We start from the raw sequence: 19,668 nt of genomic DNA on the forward strand, positions 1-19,668 counted from the left end.
GCACGACCACGTCTCCCGCAACATTGTACGCGCCCTCACCAACGCGGGTACTGCCAAGGTCCACTTAACAACGGACACGTGAACAAGCACAGGGGGGCAGGGCCACTATATCTCCCTGACGGCACATTGGGTGAGTTTAGTGGAGGCTGGGACAGAGTCAGAGCCTGGGACCGCTCACGTCCTACCCACCCCCAGAATTGCGGGCCCCAGCTCGGTGCTGGTATCTGCGGTGGTGTATGCTTCCTCCACTAAACCACCCTCCTCCTCCTCCTACGCAACCTCTGTATCGCAATCAAGATGTGCCAGCAGCAGCACGTCGCCAGCAGTCGGTGTCGCGCGGCGTGGCAGCACAGCGGTGGCCAAGCGTCAGCAGGCCGTGCTGAAACTACTCAGCTTAGGAGATAAGAGGCACATGGCCCACGAACTGCTGCAGGGTCTGACAGAGCAGACCGACCTCTGGCTTGCGCCGCTGAGCCTCCAACCGGGCATGGTCGTGTGTGACAACGGCCGTAACCTGGTGGCGGCTCTGCAGCTCGGCAGCCTCACGCACGTGCCATGCTTGGCCCATGTCTTTAATTTGGTGGTTCAGCGCTTTCTGAAAAGCTACCCACGCTTGTCAGACCTGCTCGAAAAGGTGCGCCGGCTCTGCGCACATTTCCGCAAGTCCCACACGGACGCTGCCACCCTGCGCACCCTGAAACATCGGTTTAATCTGCCAGTGCACCGACTGCTGTGCGACGTGCCCACACGGTGGAACTCTACGCTCCACATGTTGGCCAGGCTCTATGAGCAGCGTAGATCTATAGTGGAATACCAACTCCAACATGGGCAGCGCAGTGGGAGTCAGCCTCCTCAATTCTTTACAGAAGAGTGGGCCTGGTTGGCAGACATCTGCCAGGTCCTTGGAAACTTTGAGGAGTCTACCCAGATGGTGAGCGGGGATGCTGCAATCATTAGCGTCACCATTCCTCTGCTATGCCTCTTGAGAAGTTCCCTGCAAAGCATAAAGGCAGTCGCTTTGCGCTCGGAAACGGAGGCGGGGGAAGACAGTATGTCGCTGGATAGTCAGAGCACCCTCCTGTCTATATCTCAGCGCGTTGAGGAGGAGGAGGAGGTGGAGGAGCATGAGGAGGAGGGGGAAGAGACAGCTGGGCCCACTGCTGAGGGTACCCATGCTGCTTGCCTGTCATCCTTTCAGCGTGTATGGCCTGAGGAGGAGGAGGAGGAGGATCCTGAAAGTGATCTTCCTAGTGAGGACAGCCATGTGTTGCGTACAGGTACCCTGGCACACATGGCTGACTTCATGTTAGGATGCCTTTCTCGTGACCCTCGCGTTACACGCATTCTGGCCACTACGGATTACTGAGTGTACACACTGCTCGACCCTCGGTATAAGGAGAACCTTTGAACTCTCATACCCGAAGAGGAAAGGAGTTCAAGAGTGATGCTATACCACAGGACCCTGGCGGACAAGCTGATGGTAAAATTCCCATCCGACAGCGCTAGTGGCCGAAGGAGCAGTTCCGAGGGCCAGGTAGCAGGGGAGGCGCGAAGATCGGGCAGCATGTACAGCACTGGCAAGGGAACACTCTCTAAGGCCTTTGACAGCTTTCTGGCTCCCCAGCAAGACTGTGTCACCGCTCCCCACTCAAGGCTGAGTCGACGGGAGCACTGTAAAAGGATAGTGAGGGAGTACGTAGCCGATCGCACGACCGTCCTCCGTGACGCCTCTGCCCCCTACAACTACTGGGTGTCGAAGCTGGACATGTGGCCTGAACTCGCGCTGTATGCCCTGGAGGTGCTTGCTTGTCCTGCGGCTAGCGTCTTGTCAGAGAGGGTGTTTAGTGCGGCTGGGGGAATCATCACAGATAAGCGTACCCGCCTGTCAACCGACAGTGCCGACAGGCTTACACTCATCAAGATGAACAAAGCCTGGATTTCCCCAGACTTCTCTTCTCCACCAGAGGACAGCAGCGATACCTAAGCAATACGTAGGCTGCACCCGCGGATGGAAGCATCGTTCTCTATCACCATCCAAAAATGGGTACCTTTTAGCTTCATCAATCTGTGTATTCTATTCATCCTCCTCCTCCTGCTCCTCCTCCTGAAACCTGATGTAATCACGCCAAACGGGCAATTTTTCTTAGGCCCACAAGGCTCAGTCATATAATTTTTCTAAACAATTTTTATACGTTTCAATGCTCATTAAAGTGTTGAAACTTGCACCTGAACCAATTTTTATTTTAACTGGGCTGCCTCCAGGCCTAGTTACAAATTAAGCGATTAATGGGTTTCACCTGCCCTCTTGGTTGGGCATGGGCAATTTTTCTGAGGTACATTAGTACTGTTGGTACACCAGTTTTTTGGGGCCCTCGCCTACAGTGTAATCCAATTAATTTTTTGCCCACCTGCATTAAAGCTGACGCTACATCAGCTGTGCTGGGCACTGCAATGGGATATATTTATGTACCGCCGGTGGCTTCCTGGCACCCACCCATGCTGTCGGTCCACACGGAGTTGTAACTGCATGTGTCCACTTCTAAAGAACCCCAGTCTGACTGGGGCATGCAGTGTGGGCCCAAGCCCACCTGCATTAAACATGACATTACCTCAGCTGTGATGGGCAATGCAATGGGATATATTTATGTACCACCGGTGGCTTCCTGGGACCCACCCATGCTGTCGGTCCACAGGGAGTTGTAACTGCATGTGTCCACTTCTAAAGAACCCCAGTCTGACTGGGGCATGCAGTGTGGGCCGAAGCCCACCTGCATTAAACATGACATTACCTCAGCTGTGATGGGCAATGCAATGGGATATATTTATGTACCGCCGGTGGCTTCCTGGCACCCACCCATGCTGTTCGTCCACACGGACTTCACAATAGGGAGTTGTACCTGCCTGTGTCTACTTATAAAAAAACCCCAGTCTGACTGGGGTATGCAGTGTGGGCCGAAGCCCACCTGCATTTAATCTGACGTTAGCTCTGCTGTCCAGGGCACTGCAATGGGATACATTTATGTACAGCCGGTGGGTTCCAGGGCGCCACCCATGCTGTGGGTGCACACGGAATTCCCATTGCGGAGTTTTACCTGCCTGTGACTATTTATAAAAAACCACGGTCTGACTGGGGCATGCAGACACCTTGACAGAATGAATAGTGTGTGGCACATAGGTTCCCCATTGCTATGCCCACGTGTGCAGCTCCTGATGGCAGTGGCACAGGATTATATTTCTCATTGCTTCTGTACAGCATTGTGGGCTATCGCCCCGCCCATTTTAAAGAGGGTCGCTGCCTAGCCGTGCCAACCCTCTGCAGTGTGTGCCTGCGGTTCCTCCTCATGGCAAACACACTTATAAATAGACATGAGTGTGGCGTGGCATGAGGGCAGCTGAAGGCTGCGCAGGGACACTTTGGTGTGTGCTGTGGACACTTGGTCATGCGGGGGGGGGGGGGGGGTTGGTCAGCATGTAACCCAGGAGAAGTGGCAGCGGAGTGTCATGCATGCAGTGATTGTGCTTTGTTGGAGGTAGTGTGGTGCTTAGATAAGGTATGCATTGCTAATGAGGGCTTTTCAGAAGTAAAAATTGTTGGGGGGGGGGGCACTCTTGCCGCTATTGTGGCTTAATAGTGGGACCTGGGAACTTGAGATGCAGCCCAACATGTAGCCCCTCGCCTGCCCTATCCGTTGCTGTGTCGTTCCCATCACTTTCTTGAATTGCCCAGATTTTCACAAATGGAAACCTTAGCGAGCATCGGCGAAATACAAAAATGCTCGGGTCGCCCATTGACTTCAATGGGGTTCGTTATTCGAAACGAACCCTCGAGCATTGCGAAATTTTCGTCCCGAGTAACGAGCACCCGAGCATTTTGGTGCTCGCTCATCTCTAGTTTCAGTCCTTTTTGAGATATTGTTGTCGAGAGCGTATTTACAGTCCATGAAGTTTACTCCAGCTCCAGAATGTAACATAGTGGAGCATTGCAATTTTTGGTCTCTAGTAAGGACATGTACGGTAATTTCAAAGTGAAAATTGGTGGATGTATCTCATCCTTATCTTGCGTTATGGATGGGATGGCCTGCGATACTGAACCCGGCTGTTTGGAAATGTCAGATTTCCCTATGGTCTTAGCACTGGTGAAAGCAATAGTCTTTTGGAACTTGTTGGGGCAATTAATAGCATAAAGTCTAAAGATGAGCGAGTATACTCGCTAAGGCACATTACTCGAGCGTGTAGTGCCTTAGCCGAGTATCTCCCCGCTCATCTCTAAAGATTCGGGGCCGGCAGGGGGCGGGGAGCGGCGAGGAGGAACGGAGGGGAGATCTCTCTCTCCCTCTCTCCCCCCGCTCCCCCCTGCTTCCCGCCGCAACTCACCTGTCACCGGTGCCGGCCCCCGAATCTTTAGAGACGAGCGGGGAGATACTCGGCTAAGGCACTACTCACTCGAGTAATGTGCCTTAGCGCGTATACTCGCTCATCTCTAATAATGTCCCAAGCCCCCACAATAGAGACATAGATTTTCCGTAGAGCACCTCTCCTTCTCTGATAGGGAAAGAGGTTTGTGGATTACATCAATCTGCATTGGTTTAGGGATGGCTTCAGTCCTTTGCTGGGTGTTAAATGCTAATTGACAGGAAGTATAGGCAGGGTGATTCCCAAATAACCGCAGCTTCTCCTTTTTATGTTCAGTAAGTCTCTGATCAATTCGAATACACAATCAAATAATGTCCTCCAAATTGTCCAGGGTCTCGACATTTTTACTGGTTTGAATAAACCTTGTCAAAATTGACTCTTCTGGGTGGCTGAGTTCCATGTGGTATCAGTCACCCAGCGACTAAATTCTGCTGTATATTTGGCAACAGAGCATCACCCTTGTCATCGGCTATGTAACCTACCTTCTGCAGTGGCAAAGTGATTCAGGTTATCAAATATTTGATCAATAGGGGCAGTGAAAAAGATATAATAAATAGCTCTATATATCACAGGAAAAAAAAAGGCAGCAAAAATAATTTTGGTTGCTGAAGATAAAAAATAGGACAGTAAAACCACCACATGGTAAAATTCCTAAAAAGTGTCTGGTCCTTTAGGTACAAAACAACCTGGTCCTTAAGGGGTTAAACTGCAGCAAACATGAAATTTAAAACCCATTTAGACATAACGATTATCGCTCAAAATATCCTTAAAAGCGATCTTTTGAGCGATAATAGTTGTGTGTAACTGCACTGACATTGTGCAGTTTTTGTTCTCCCGTTGCTCATCGTTGTCTTTCAGCATGCTGAAAGACAACGATGAGCCTTATCAGGGATTCACAGCAGGATACAGCTGATACTATTGTTTCAGCTGTATCCCGCTCCCTGATAACGGGCTGGGTATGAAGAACAGAGTGGTCCAGCTCTGTTGTCCATACCCAGGATGGAGCGCTCGGCTGTATAACAGCCAGGCGCTCCGTGCACAAAACATTTGGATGCAGAAGACAAGTGGGGACAGCCCACTTTTCTTCTGCATCCTTCCCTGGGAGCACTCAGCTGTATGACAGCCAGGCACTCCCAGTGGGTAACAGCTGTATGCAGAAGACAAGCGGGGACAACCCGCTTGTCTTCTGCATCCTCTGCTGGCAGCGCAAGGTGATCGCTCATCTTGAGCGATCATCATGTGCTGAAAAATGACACAACGATGATCGCTCAAAAGTTGCTTAAGCGACATCTTAAAGTGACATTGCCCCAGTCACCCAAATGACCTGCTGACATTTGCAATCTGAGCCTGGAGATGCAGTACAAGCATCGTGGTTTGCTTGCCTTGGAAAACCTACAATAGCCAAAAATGCCTGAAGAAATCAGCTGAGCAGCATTGGTTGCCAGAAACATCAGCAGGAGGTGTGGCAACTAGAACCTAACAGGGTGACTTTAATTTTGCTCCAAAATCTTAAAGGGGTTGTCTCATGAAATCAAGTGGGGTTATACACTTCTGTATGGCCATATTAATGCACTTTGTAATGTACATTGTGCATTAATTATGAGCCATACAGAAGTTATTCACTTACCTGCTCCGTTGCTAGCGTCCCCGTCGCCATGGATCCGTCTAAAATCACCGTCTTCTGGCGATTTTAGACACGGTTGCGCTGTGCGGTCTTCTGTGCGGTGAATGGGGCCGCTCGTGCCGGAGAGCTGGCCCTCATAGCTCCGCCCCGTCACATGTGCCGATTCCAGCCAATCAGGAGGCTGGAATCGGCAATGGACCGCACAGAGCCCACGGTGCACCATGGGAGAAGACCCGCGGTGCATCGTGGGTGAAGATCCCGGCGGCCATCTTAGTAGGGTAAGGAAGAAGTCGCTACAGCGCGGGGATTCGGGTAAGTACTAAACTTTTTTTTTTTTTAACACATGCATTGGGTTTGTCTCGCGCCGAACGGGGGGCCTATTGAATAAAAAAAAAAACCGTTTCGGCGTGAGACAACCCCTTTAACTTTGTAACTTTAAATGACCATGATGCCCTTTTGATTAAATTAGCTACTGTATATTTTTTTTTTGTTGTAATAGCCATCACCTCGACTTACAGTACACATGCTTATTATACATGCACTTTTATCTCCTATGCTTTATATTTTTGTATCCTACTCTTATTTTCCAAAACAATTAAAAGAAAAACTTTACTAAATTTCACCCACTCCTATTTTTTTGCTGAGCCTTACAACGATTCACTTACATTTTGTGTCTGGTGATATAGTTGTACGAATTGTAAGTAAAGACAAAATAAGTTGTCTACAAGACTATCCGTCTCTGCCACATAGTTAAATATTCATTGACTTTTGCATTGTTAGCTATTATGCAAAGATAAAGAGAAGTTTAATACTGGAACCATGCTGAGCGACATAATGATAGCGGTATGTATGAGATGGGTAATTTTTAAAATAATACAAAGTGGCTTTTTTAAGCATTTTTATGTTCCATGCTGCCAACAGGGACACAATTTATTAAAATAATTATTTAGTATAAGGCCTTCTTGTGAATCTTATATAAAAGCACAGCATTGTGTAATTATTTTCAAATTAGACTTTACTGTTATAGTTTTTATACTGAAGTTTTTTGAAGCTACAATTGTTTCCTAAACAACACATGAAAAGTTTCCCATTTTGAATATGCAATTTAATTTTCCCATATCTTTGAAATGCATAAGAAATGCAAATTTATTTTTACAAGCCAATTTATTAATGACAACTGCTTGGGTTTTTCAAGACATAATTATAATTTTTCAAGCAAATCAAGCAGTGTACAGATGCAACATCGAATATTGGTATACTAATGCAAAGCTATAAAAAACAGAATGTCTCTGACTCAAATAAAGCCCCCAAAAAACATAGGCAGACTAAAAGGAAACTCGTACTTTTAAATAATATTATATTTTACAAGTAAATCTACACAATGCAATATCCAAGTATATGAACTTCACAGAAATTACAAAGTATCATTCATAAATAGACATACTTGATGCTGGTATGTTATAGGGGTTGTCCCGCGAAAGCAAGTGGGGTTAAGCACTTCTGTATGGCCATATTAATGCACTTTGTAATATACATCGTGCATTAAATATTGGGCATACAGAAGTTATATACTTACCCCCCCCCCCCCCCGGTGTTGGCGTCCCCATCTCCATGGCGCCGACCGAAGCCTTCTTCTCCCTCGATTAGACGCGCTTGCGCAGTCTGCCTATCAGTCCCATTGAATGGGGCCGCTCCGGCGTGCTCTCGCCGCACATTCTCTCCAGCACATGCTGCTCCCTTTTTTTAAACGATCTACCATCAAGTGAGGTATAAAATACCACCTCATCTGTACCTTAAGTTGGGATTCAATGATGGCTGCCCCCTTTGTGGATTGTAGTGCCCCCTTTGTAGCCCCCAATCACTCATCCATGGAATATTCCTCTCCCAATTCTTTTTCCCAGTTGAACATATTGGTTTTCTTCCCCTGTATATGGTTATCAGTTAGCATATCATAGGAGTTTCTTGTTTCTGATTTGGTCAGTTTTGATTGCATATCGAGCCTAGTTATGATCTCTGAAGGTATTATTTCATTAGTAATCGAATAGCATTTTAGGAAGGATTTAATTCTAATATATTTAAGCCTACCACCGTCAGGTACTCGAAAGCAGGACTGTAGCATATCATAGGTTTTCATGCCTTCTGGCAACATAAGATCCTCTACTTTTTTTTATTCCTAAGGGGGCCCACCCACTGGCGTTTTTTTACCTGCGTTTTGCGTTTTGCATTTTTCCTGCACAGGCATAGAGATAACATGTGTTCCTGTCCACTGGCGTTTTTTTTGCGTTGCGTTTGCGTTTTTAACATAGGAACTGTCAGTTGCATATGTGTCCTTATTTTTCTCCTAATGCACCCATGAATGTCAATGGAAATTAACGGAAAAGCCGCGAAAACCGCCGCAAAAAACGCGCGGAAAAATCGCGGGAAACGCGGCGAAAACGCAACGTTTTTTTCCCGCGGAAAACGCAAACGCCAGTGGGTGGGCGCCCTAATTGTTTCCAATTTGATATTGCTAAATTTGGGATTAGATGGCTCAAAGTTTTAATAGGTATCAGTGGTTTCCGTGATTTACTATACGGACTTAACTTCTGAGTTAGCGACTTCCAAGCCTCAATCATGGCCCGCATAGGAGGGGATATTCCCTGGGTCTCCACCTTCACCCCAGAGAAATTATTTTTTGCTATTAGGGCCGTTGCATATAATAGGGAATAAAGTGTGGCTCCCGGCAGGGTACTCTCCTCCATTGCCTTCCAACGAGAGTGCTCCCTTTGCTAAGCCAAAATTTTATCTGATTAAGCATGATTGATTTGTGGTATGCTTCTATATTTTTACATTTACCTCCCCAAATGAAACCAGATAATTGTTTCTGCAAATTAAATCAGAGTGGGTTGGGATATCAGTAGAGGGAGGGCTCTAAAAAAATATAGTATTTTCGGAAGAATTTTCATTTTGTATGTCATTACCTTTTCAAGCCAGGACATGCTTATCTTAGCGAGGCAGTCTAATTCCATTTGCAGGGAGGTCAGGAGTGGTGAGAACTTTTCTTTTTCTATATTAGTTATTGGATACGTTAAGGCTTCCCCCAAATATAGTATGTCTTTTTCCTGCCAACAGAAAGGGAACTCTGCGTTTATAGTATGCTGAAGGTCTTTGGAGATATTTAAAGTCAAATTTGGGATTTCCCCACATTAAGTTTATAAAATTATATTGTATTAAATTGGTCTAAGACTGTCATGGCTTTCCTCAGTGACGTAAGGGGGTTAGTTACTGTCAGAATTACATCATCTGCGAATAGCCCTATCTTGTGTTGACGTAACCTCATTGAGACTCCCATTATCTCCATGTTCGATCTTATGGCCTCTGCTAATCGTTCAATGATAAGAACAAACAATAATGGGGAGAGACGGCATCCCTGTCTCGTTCTATTTGATATGTTAAAGAATTCAGACAATGTGCTGTCCACCAACACCCTTGCTGTAGAGGAAGAATACAGGGCCTGGATGGCACGGACCGCCCCCTTGGCTGAAGCCAAACTGCCTCAGGGTTTAAAAAGCATAGCCCCAATGCATCCTATCAAAGGCTTTCTCTGCATCGAGAGCTAGCATTACAGTTGGTGTTTTTGAGGCTTCCACCGAGTGTATGAGGTTGAGGGTCCGTCTCGGGGCACTAAAAAATTTCACACACGTGTCCTGAAGCCACTCCATCATTGATTTGGTTGTGTGTTTAGAGTTTTTGCTATATAGGCTAAATGATCAAACCTTGAATTAGCTTGAAGCACACAATTATTTGGAGCAGTGTTTCAAAATGATTTATCAGTACTTTGCTCTATAGCTGAAAAACATCTCAATAACACGATGATACTACCATGATTCTCCACTGTAGAGATGGTATTGCCTAGATAATAAGTGATGCCTTGTTTTCTCCACACATGACCTGACATTAAGTCCCAAGACTTCAATCTATGTTTCAGACCAGAGAATCCTTTTCCTCTTGATTTAATAGTCCCTTAAAGGTCTTCTGGCAATCTTGAAATGGGTTGTCATGAGTTTTCTTTAAATTTAAGATGGCTTTCTGTCTGGCCACGCTACCATTAGGGTCTGATTAATAGAGTACTGTAGAGGTGATAGTTGTCCTTCTTAAAGGTTCATCCATTTTCACAGTCGAATGTTAGCACTCTGTCAGAGTGACAATTGGATTCTTAATCACCTGCCGGACCAAGGTCCTTCTCCTCTAATTGCTCCGGTGTGTAAATCTTATAGTGTCATACCCAAAAAGACTTAAAGCTATAATCACTGTAAAAGGCCCCTCAACACTCAAGTGCTAAGTAAAATCTGAATACTATCTGAATGCAATATTCACAAAGGATTGTGTTACAATAAACAGCATTACACATTATGTAAAGGGGAAAACATGGACATTTCAATTAAATATAATTTTATTTTTGTTAACGTTTTTTAAGGAATGTATAAGAAGAAGTTAAATGCAAGAACAAGGAGGCACAATCTGAAAATAATTGGGGAAAGATCAAAAGCAATTGTCAGAAAATATTATGTTACTGAAAGAGTAGTAAATACTTAAGAATAGTAGAATTTCCAGCAGATGTGGTTTGAAAATCATCGGAAAGTGAGGTTAAACATGTCTGGGATAAACATAGATCTATCCTAAGAGAAAAATAAAATCACTAGATGTGATCTTTTACTGCTGTCATTCCTTTTATGTTTGTAATACTGAGTCAAAGGCCAAGGCTCCTAAACTGCGCAATTGAGCAAAATACATAGTTGACGTGTCAAAAGGTACTCCATCATGTGAAACAAATAAATACCTCTAATTTACTAGATACTACAAAAGCGCAGATTTTGCTCTATTTCTGAACATAGTTCTATTATATATAGAATGTGTGTATTTTTTGTCATGTGTTTCTTTTTTTTTTTAATCCTACATTTCTACATGAGTGGTTCATGCTTCAGTACCGTCTCCTCCATTCCTTTTTAATTGGTTCAGTTTCAGTGATGCATTCCCCCTATTTCAGCAATTTTAACAAGTTTTCCAAAATGTCATGATCCCGATAGCCAGTGTTTGACAGCATAAAATGACAGCAGATAGGACTGTCTATATCCAGAAGGCTATGGAGGGAATTTTATATAGTTGGTTAAGTGCTGGCTTAAGACTCTTATGTCACTCTTGTAATGGACATGTCATGTATTCTCCTAGGATGCTGCTGGTATAAAATAAATAGGTTGTTTATATATGCTTTAAATAACCTAAGATATCCTTAACTGATCATGAAATGGCTCCCTACATATAGGATTTATAAGGTTGAACCTTATATAATACATTTATAAATGAATTAATAAGTATTCACTTCTTTACATCATTTCATTTTGTGTCTAAAATGCTGAACTGATTTACTGTAACTCAATATATCCTTATAAAAATGAATATTCATTTCTGAAACTCACAATCCTTTGCATTCTTTCTCACAAGCATTGAATAAATTATACAATTTTGGTTTCCTGTAGCCACCACTAGTGGGAGCTGTCTGCAGAAAAAAATGTTATTATGTTTATAGATCACTTTCAGCTCTTAAAATTGCTGATCTATTCACGGGATAGGTCATTAACAGCTGATTGGCAGGAATCCACTTCCCCAAGCCGTGGCTGTTCAGCTAGTTGCTAGGCAGATGTTACCATTTATGGAGGAGAGGAAGCAGATAACTACATACATTGGGGGGGTGGTCTGGTAAGCTATTTCAGGCATGTCTTCAATTCATTTCAATGGGTGCTGTGTCTGTAATACCACATTGGATAACTCTACAATGCTATTTGCTTCCTGCTCCATGTACGGCGACAGCATCCCGGCAAACAGATGACTATCTGAGTCCTTTTACGATGAACATCCTACCAATCAGCTACTGGTGACCTATCCCATATATAGGTCTTCCATTTTCTAAGAGTTGGAAAATCCATTTAATAAAAACTGCAAGCCACATAGGATAATGTTTCCACCAAGTCCGCTGTCAGCACTGATTATACAGTGTCAGTGTGTGGATGTAGGGGTATACCCTATTGGCAAGAGGAGTGTTATCACACAGTTGCCAATTTTTCCATACATTTTCAGGAGGAATAACAGATGAATCATACAAATTAAAATTCTAAGAAAAGATTAATCTTTATTGTTTGATCAATATACAGTATATATTTGCCTAAACAGAAAAGTCGACAGATAATTTTTAAAGAAATCCTATTGGTTCTTCCAAATATCTATGTTAGTAAGGCTTAGGTTCTGCATGAATTAACAATTCTGGAGCATCTTTTCTTAGAACTCCATGTTGTGCCATATCTTTATTGTTTCCTTTAGTAATTTTTTTCTTAGGGCATTTCTCTAGTAGAGAAATAATTCCACTTCTTTTCACCTTTTCACCCCTTTCTTTCTGTATATTATTAAATTTCGAGAATGACCAACAAGTTCAGCAGTCAGAATATTAAAGTAAACAAAGTAATAAATAGATGGATCTCATCCACTTGCAGCCACGCTGCTCTATTGTCCGGGAATAATGTAATATCCAAAGAATGGGGACCTTGATATTCTTTCAAGACTTTTGAAGATGACTTTGAGCAATCTTTTTTCTTGTACCACTTTCTAGTAGCAAACAGGCATTGTCTACTTGTGAATAGAGATAATAAACAGGCTGTATGTACTTGTTTTACAATAGTTCAAGAGGTGAGAAAACGTCAAATGTACAGTTAGCCAGCAGATCCAGATATACAAGCAATCCTTGCTCATACAACCTCCCCGCTGCATCTTGTGTCACCACATGCACACCTGACACTCCAAGTCATTTAGGGACTCGAAAAAGAAAACAAAACACTTGGCTTAGAATTCCATCTAGCTTCTCCTCTACCTCAGGGCATCCTAAGCACTCAAAGCTTAGAAGAAACACCAGCAAGGAAGCTATCTCATAAGCCAAGGAGGAACTTATTGTAGAATCTCTATCAGCAGGGACGCAGTGTTGCTGCAACTGGCATTGTCACAGTGGCTTTACACATACACTACGTAGAGGGGGAAAGAGTTCAGAGAAGTGTCCAATCACATTTTCGCCCTGGACACAGCCTTCTAAAAAGTTAGTAAATTGGCAGTGCAGACAGTAGAGAAAATGTAGAGACACACCTTTGACATGGGAAATGGTAACACCCAGTTGTCAATCTTTTCATAAATATTCAAGAGGAAAAACAGAGGAACAACACAATCTAGAGTTATAAGAACAGATGCTCAGAATTCTTAATTCATGGGATAAAAGGGAAAACGTTTGATACTATGTTAGACAAAACAAAATGTCATTGTTCTCAGTAAGAGAAACAAAATAGTTTTATAGGTAAGGCACCTTTTAATTATCACTACACAATTAAGGAAATACTAATTTACTTGTTGCTAAACATTTTTGTAGAGGGTTGTTATACTGAAAGGCAACTTGAGATGTCCAAAAAGACAGGAGGGCGTGGCTATATTAATTTATAAAGATCTGTGATACTTTGAACATAGGTCAAAATAATGAATAGGTAGACAGCAGCACAACCAATATCAATATCATAGGTAGGAGTGGTGCAAAATGGTGCACGATCCTGAAGGTCAGGTCTGGACTTGAAGACCCATTGATAAAGATTCCAATAAGCAGTAGGATAGATCCGCACTCAGGAACTTTTTCCAAAAGTAGAAAAATCTTTATTTCTTAGCAATAAAAGGCTGCAACATTTCAACCTATTGTGAGGACTTTATCCATCCTACTGATTATTGGAACATTGAACATAGGTGTCATCATCAGGTGCAGGTTCAGAGCCTATCGTTGCGATCAGTATGGGCCAGTAGCATGGTCAGGGGAAAGCCAGAGGTTGGTACATCAGCAGTATTGGTTGTAGTATAAGGAGCAGACAGATAGCATAGTCAGAGTGAAGGCAGAGGTCAGTACACAGGTAGTATAGGTTGCAGTACAAAGAGCCGATTTGTAGCGTAGTCAGGGGAAGCCAGAGGTTGGTACACAAGTCTATCTGTATGGAGGAGAAGGCAGGTCATGGAGCTTGACTATAGGCTTGGGAGCACATTAATCATGCAAGGATGGGAGGTGCTAGAGTAGGTTATATAGGATGTGCAACCTGGGAAACAGGGTGGAACAATCAAGGAAACAGTGACTGGATAAGAGCTAGGAGCAAGGAACAAGAACAAGGATTAACAGGGGAGCTTGTCAGAGTCCTGGATGGGTCAACAGGTAGAGCTGCCGCCTGGAACACAGAAGCTCTTGGGTTCAATCTCTGATAACAGACCTCAATCTTTTTGGAGGTTCTATGGCAGGGTATAACATTTTAAAGACCTAGTCCAGGGATAGTGGAACCATTGGGTCCGTGAACCAACATCAATCTAAAGTCAATAGAACTCTTACACACTTATCTGTGGAGTAAGTGGAGTAAATAAGGATTTACTTTCTAATCTCATCTTGCTTTTTTTATGCAAGGTTATTCCCTGTTGCATGGGATGTACCATTAACAGACAGCACAGAGGCACTGATTGTGGCAGCACAAGAACAGTTACTAAATACCAGATCCATAGAAGCAGGGAACTACCATACTAGACAGTATTCAAGGTATAGACTGTGCAGAGAGGCCTCAGAGACAGTCCAACACATAGTGGCAGGATGCAAGGAGGAATAGCACTGAAAGGTAGAACCAAGTAGTGGGCATTGTGTACAGGAACAGTGTATGAGTTTAACCCTCACAAATTTAAATGGGAGACTCCACAGAAAGTCATGGAGAAAACTAAAGCTAAGATCTTGCTGAACTTTCAGCTACAGACAGACAAACAGGTACTGGCCAACCAACAAGACATCATGGTAATTGACAAGGACCAGTAGACAGAGTTGGTCATAGATATAGCGGTATTAAGTTACAGCAACATCAGGAAGAAGGAGTATGAGAAGCTGGAGAAGTACCACAGCCTGAAAGAAGAACTAGAGAGGATGTGGAAAGGGAAGGCCAAAGTGGTCTCAGTGGTGGTAGGAGCATTTGGGGCTGTAAGTCCAAAACTAGGAGAACGACTCCAATAAATCCCAGGAACAACATCTGAGCACACAATCCAGAAAAGTGTAATTTCAGGAACAGACAAGATTCTCTGCAGAGCACCCAAACCCCCGGACCTGTGGTAAAGGACTCGAGGTTGTGCAAGACACATAGGGGTGAGAAAAATAATTAGACTATGAGTTTCTTCAGATATTTTGTTATAACATGTGTGATGAAGATACCTATGTAATTGCAAAAGCTTGTGCAAATAACCTTCAATTTGCTGCAACAGACAATTTAGGAGTAATCACAGGTAGAGATGAGCGAACGTACTCGTAATGAGTACTTACGCACCCGAGTACCGCCATTTTCGAGTACTTCTGTACTCGCGCGTAAAGATTCGGGGGGCGCCGGGGGGCGGGGAGAGGCGCGGCGGTGCGGGGGGTAGCAGCGGGGAACAGGGGGGAGCCCTCTCTCCCTCCCCCCCCCACTCCCCGCCGCAACCCCCCGCGCCGCCACGGCGCCCCCCGAATTTTTTCGCCCGAGTACGGAAGTACTCGAAAATCGCGGTACTCGGGCGAAAAAGGAGCGGGGCCGAGCACGTTCGCTCATCTCTAATCACAGGTCTTCTTGGCTTTTAGAAACATTATATTAGATTTTAGCAGAATTGCAGATCAATTCTGTTAATCTGTTGTTGGTTTTTGGTTATATATTTCAGCACTGTGCACATAATTAATTTTAATATCCAAGCATAAATTCACCTAGACTTTGTATGGTAAAATAAATATGCTGATTTGATTAGTATGCAGTTGGAGTGTACATCACAAGAAAGTAGAAATATGATCAATGGATGCTTTACATATAGACCAATAACTGTAATAGAATGTACCTCGAGTGATGAACTATTGACCTGGGAGACTACAGATCTACGAGTCAAGAAAGCTGAATTCAGCTGGAGGTTTGATTTGACTATCTGAGCACGTTAATGAAAGAAAGACAAATGTTAATGCCACACACTATGTTATAATCATACCAAGAGCAATGAAGTATTTGGAAGCTATTTTAATAGCTGAGCACACCTGCCTCTTTGTGAAATGCTAGCTGCAATTTTCCAGTGTTTAGTTGAGATGAAAGTTTAACTAGGTTGCAATCACCAGGTGGAAGCGATTATTAGTTTTTTTTGTTTTATAAACAGCTCAAACGGTAAATAATAAATTAACAGCCAAGAGAACTGAAAAGTCCGAAAAAAACTTTGAAGGTATGGTCCACATGTCCGAAGCCTTTTTCATCCAATTTGGCGAGTGAGTGTTCAGCTGTCAGCTACCTAAGGCTTCATTCACACTAGCTCATAAACGGTGACGTTTTTAAGGGTGCCCGATATATGCAACCATCCAAGGCCTTGGTTTCCAATGCATTCGTTCACACAGGCAAATATACGGCATGTAAATATGTCAGACCATCAAAAATAGACCATATGCTACTGAAATATGGCCGGCGTATATATGGTGGCTAAAAAGATAATTCTGGAACTATCTTTTGCCTGATATATGGTGGCGGCTTCCATAGACTCCTTTGGGAGTTGGAAAAAAAAAAGGAAGGGGGAGCTGTGAAAAGCTTACAGGTGCTTCTATATGGGCATTGGAAGGCATCCTGAGGATTTTAGCAGAGAGGTTTTTTCGGGGTGCAAAGTATTCTTTTGATAAAAACGCTCCTGGTCATGTGAATGGGTGAGAAATCACTGTGATTGTGTGATCTGCACTGCAGCAGCTGGCCCCATTGAAAGTAATGGGAGGCAGGCAACCCCCACAGTGATTTTCAGGGAAGGGCTTGAAATATAAGCCCATCCATAAAAATCATCCCTAACTTGTGTAAAAAAATAAAAAAAATATATACTCACCTCTCCGCCGCTGTCAGGGCTCGGCACGTCTTGACGCTTGGCTCCCCATCACTGTACTGATGTTCTTTTAGCTGGCACGGATTTAAAATCCCCACCTCCTGAAAGGGCTGTGTCTGATTGGCTGAGCGCTCAGCCAATCACAGCTGAGCGCTGCCTGTGATTGGCTGAGTGCTGTGACCTGTGACATCTGCGGCAGGGAATGCTTTCCTCCCTGCGGGGAGTTCCCTAGTCACTAAACACTGTGACAGTGCTATCACAGTGTTCAGTGATGGGAGGATTCCACGCAGGGATTTACATGCAGTACAGACTTATGTGGTGCATGCATGTCCTATCTTTTGCAGGTGAGAGTATTTTGCGCTGTAAAAAATGGACATGTGAACACACCATACGGAACCAATGGCTCTGATAGACGCGTTGTTTTGTGCGCACATAGGACGTCTGACTGAGCCCTGATAAAGCCAGATCCCTCTCAGAACTCTTTACATGCCACAATCTACATAGATCGCGGCAGGGAAGGGGTTAACAGCAGGGGTCGCTGTCCCGATCCACCCTTGCTGTTGCATTGGGAGGCTGGCTATCCGTGACAGCCGACTCCCGCTGCCAGATAGCACGGGATCTATTCTGATCTTGCGCTATTCCCAGGGTGTAACTGTAAGTCCTGTTGCATTAAGTACCTCCATTGATCCTCCTCGACCTCTCCGCAGCATTTGACACTGGTGACCACAAACTCCTCCTCATTATGCTTCGCTCCATCAGCCTAAAGGACACTGCTCTCTTCTTGTTCTCCTCCTACCTATCTGACCACTCTTTCTACGTCTCCGTTGCTGGCTCTACCTCTCCTTCTCTTCCCCTTGCTGTTGTGGTCCCCCAGGGCTCGGTCCTCAGCCACCTCCTTTTCTCTATCTACACAGCCCCTATTAGACAAACCATCAGGAGATTTGGCTCCAATACCACCGCTACGCTGACGACACCCAGCTATACACCTATTCCCATCACATCTCTGCACCTTTCCTCCAAAACATCACCGAATGTCTGTCCGCTGTCTCAAACACTATGTCCTCTCTCTACCCAAAACTAAACCTCTCTAAAACTGACCCACTGGTGTTTCCACCCTCCATTAACCGACCTCATCCTGACATCTCCATCTCAGTGTGTGGCACCACCATAACTCCCAGAGAGCATGGCCACTGGCTTGGGGTCATATTCGACTCTGATCTCTCCTTTATCCCCTACATTCAATCTCTGGCCTGAACAGGTCAGCTGCACCTCAAGAACATTGCAAGATCCGCTCTTTTCTCACTGCAGACATGCTAAAAACGCTTATTGTTGCCCTCATCCACTCATGGCTCGATTATTGCAACTCGTTGCTGATCGGCCTCCCCTGCACCAGAGTCCACTCTCTCCAATCCATCCTGAATGCGGCAGCCAGGCTCATCTTCCTGTCCAGCTGCTACTCAGACGCTTCTGCCCTGTGCCAGTCACTGCACTGGCTGCCCGTTAAATACAGAATTCAATTTAAACTTACTACCTTCATCCACAAATCCCTCCACAGTGCAACACCCCCCTATATTGCCTCCATCATCTCAATCCATCACCCGGGCTCTCCGCTCTGCTAATGAAACTAGACTGCACATCCCTCTAATTCAAACTTCTCATTCCCGCCTCCAAGACTTCTCCAGAGCAGCACCGGTCCTCTGGAACGCACTACCAAAGGCTACCCGAGCAATCCAGGACTCACAGAACTTCAGGCATGCTCTAAAAATGCACCTCTTCAGGGAGGCATACCGCATACCCTAAACAAACTCCTCTGTACTCCGCCTGATAACATGCTCCCTGACCTACTGACTGCAATCCCTGCTAGCCATCATAAACCGCCCCCCTGCAGTCAAAACGATTCTGCCACCACACGGCTAAATGTCTGACCATTGTCTGTGTATAGCATCCCTCACTCTCCACCTCTCCACACCGTGCACATCTCCAGCCCCTTTACCTTCTGTATCACCCCATTACTTGTAGTATGTAAGCTCGTTAGAGCAGGACCCTCACCCCTACTGTTTCCATCAACAAATTACTATGTAACCGTGGTTCTGTAATTTTTTTGTCTTTCTGTATTCCCCCTGTCTATGTAAGCGCTGCGGAATATGTTGGCGCTATACAAATAAAGACTATTATTATTATTATTAAGTACCACCCTGCTAGGACATACAGTTACACCCTGTGGTGTTAAGGCGTTAAAATATAGATGTCATTTATTTTTATTATTTTTTTAATGTACAGAATGTGCGATTCTAAGCATTTTCGTAATATTTATATTAGCCTATTTTGTATATTTTTCCTTCAAAACTCCTCTTCTGCTATGCAGCTAGAAGTGATTACTGGGGAAATCTGTATTCACCTAACTGCAAAGCAGAAGAGAAAGCTCCAGCTGTGCCTGCAATGTTCTTCTCTCCAGTGCAGGAACAGCTATTTCCATAAACTAGGGTATTAATAAATGTCTCCATCATATTTTCATTTATTTTCAGTGCCCCTGTGACCCCAATCTATCTGCTTTGTCCTACAGTCTGCTTTTATTAAAGGGGTTGTCCCGCGAAAGCAAGTGGGGTTATACACTTCTGTATGGCCATATTAATGCACTTTGTAATGTACATCGTGCATTAATTATGAGCTATACAGAAGTTATTCATTTACCTGTT

Source organism: Eleutherodactylus coqui, chromosome 10 (assembly GCF_035609145.1).
Source record: "Eleutherodactylus coqui strain aEleCoq1 chromosome 10, aEleCoq1.hap1, whole genome shotgun sequence".
NCBI classification, from domain to species: domain Eukaryota; kingdom Metazoa; phylum Chordata; class Amphibia; order Anura; family Eleutherodactylidae; genus Eleutherodactylus; species Eleutherodactylus coqui.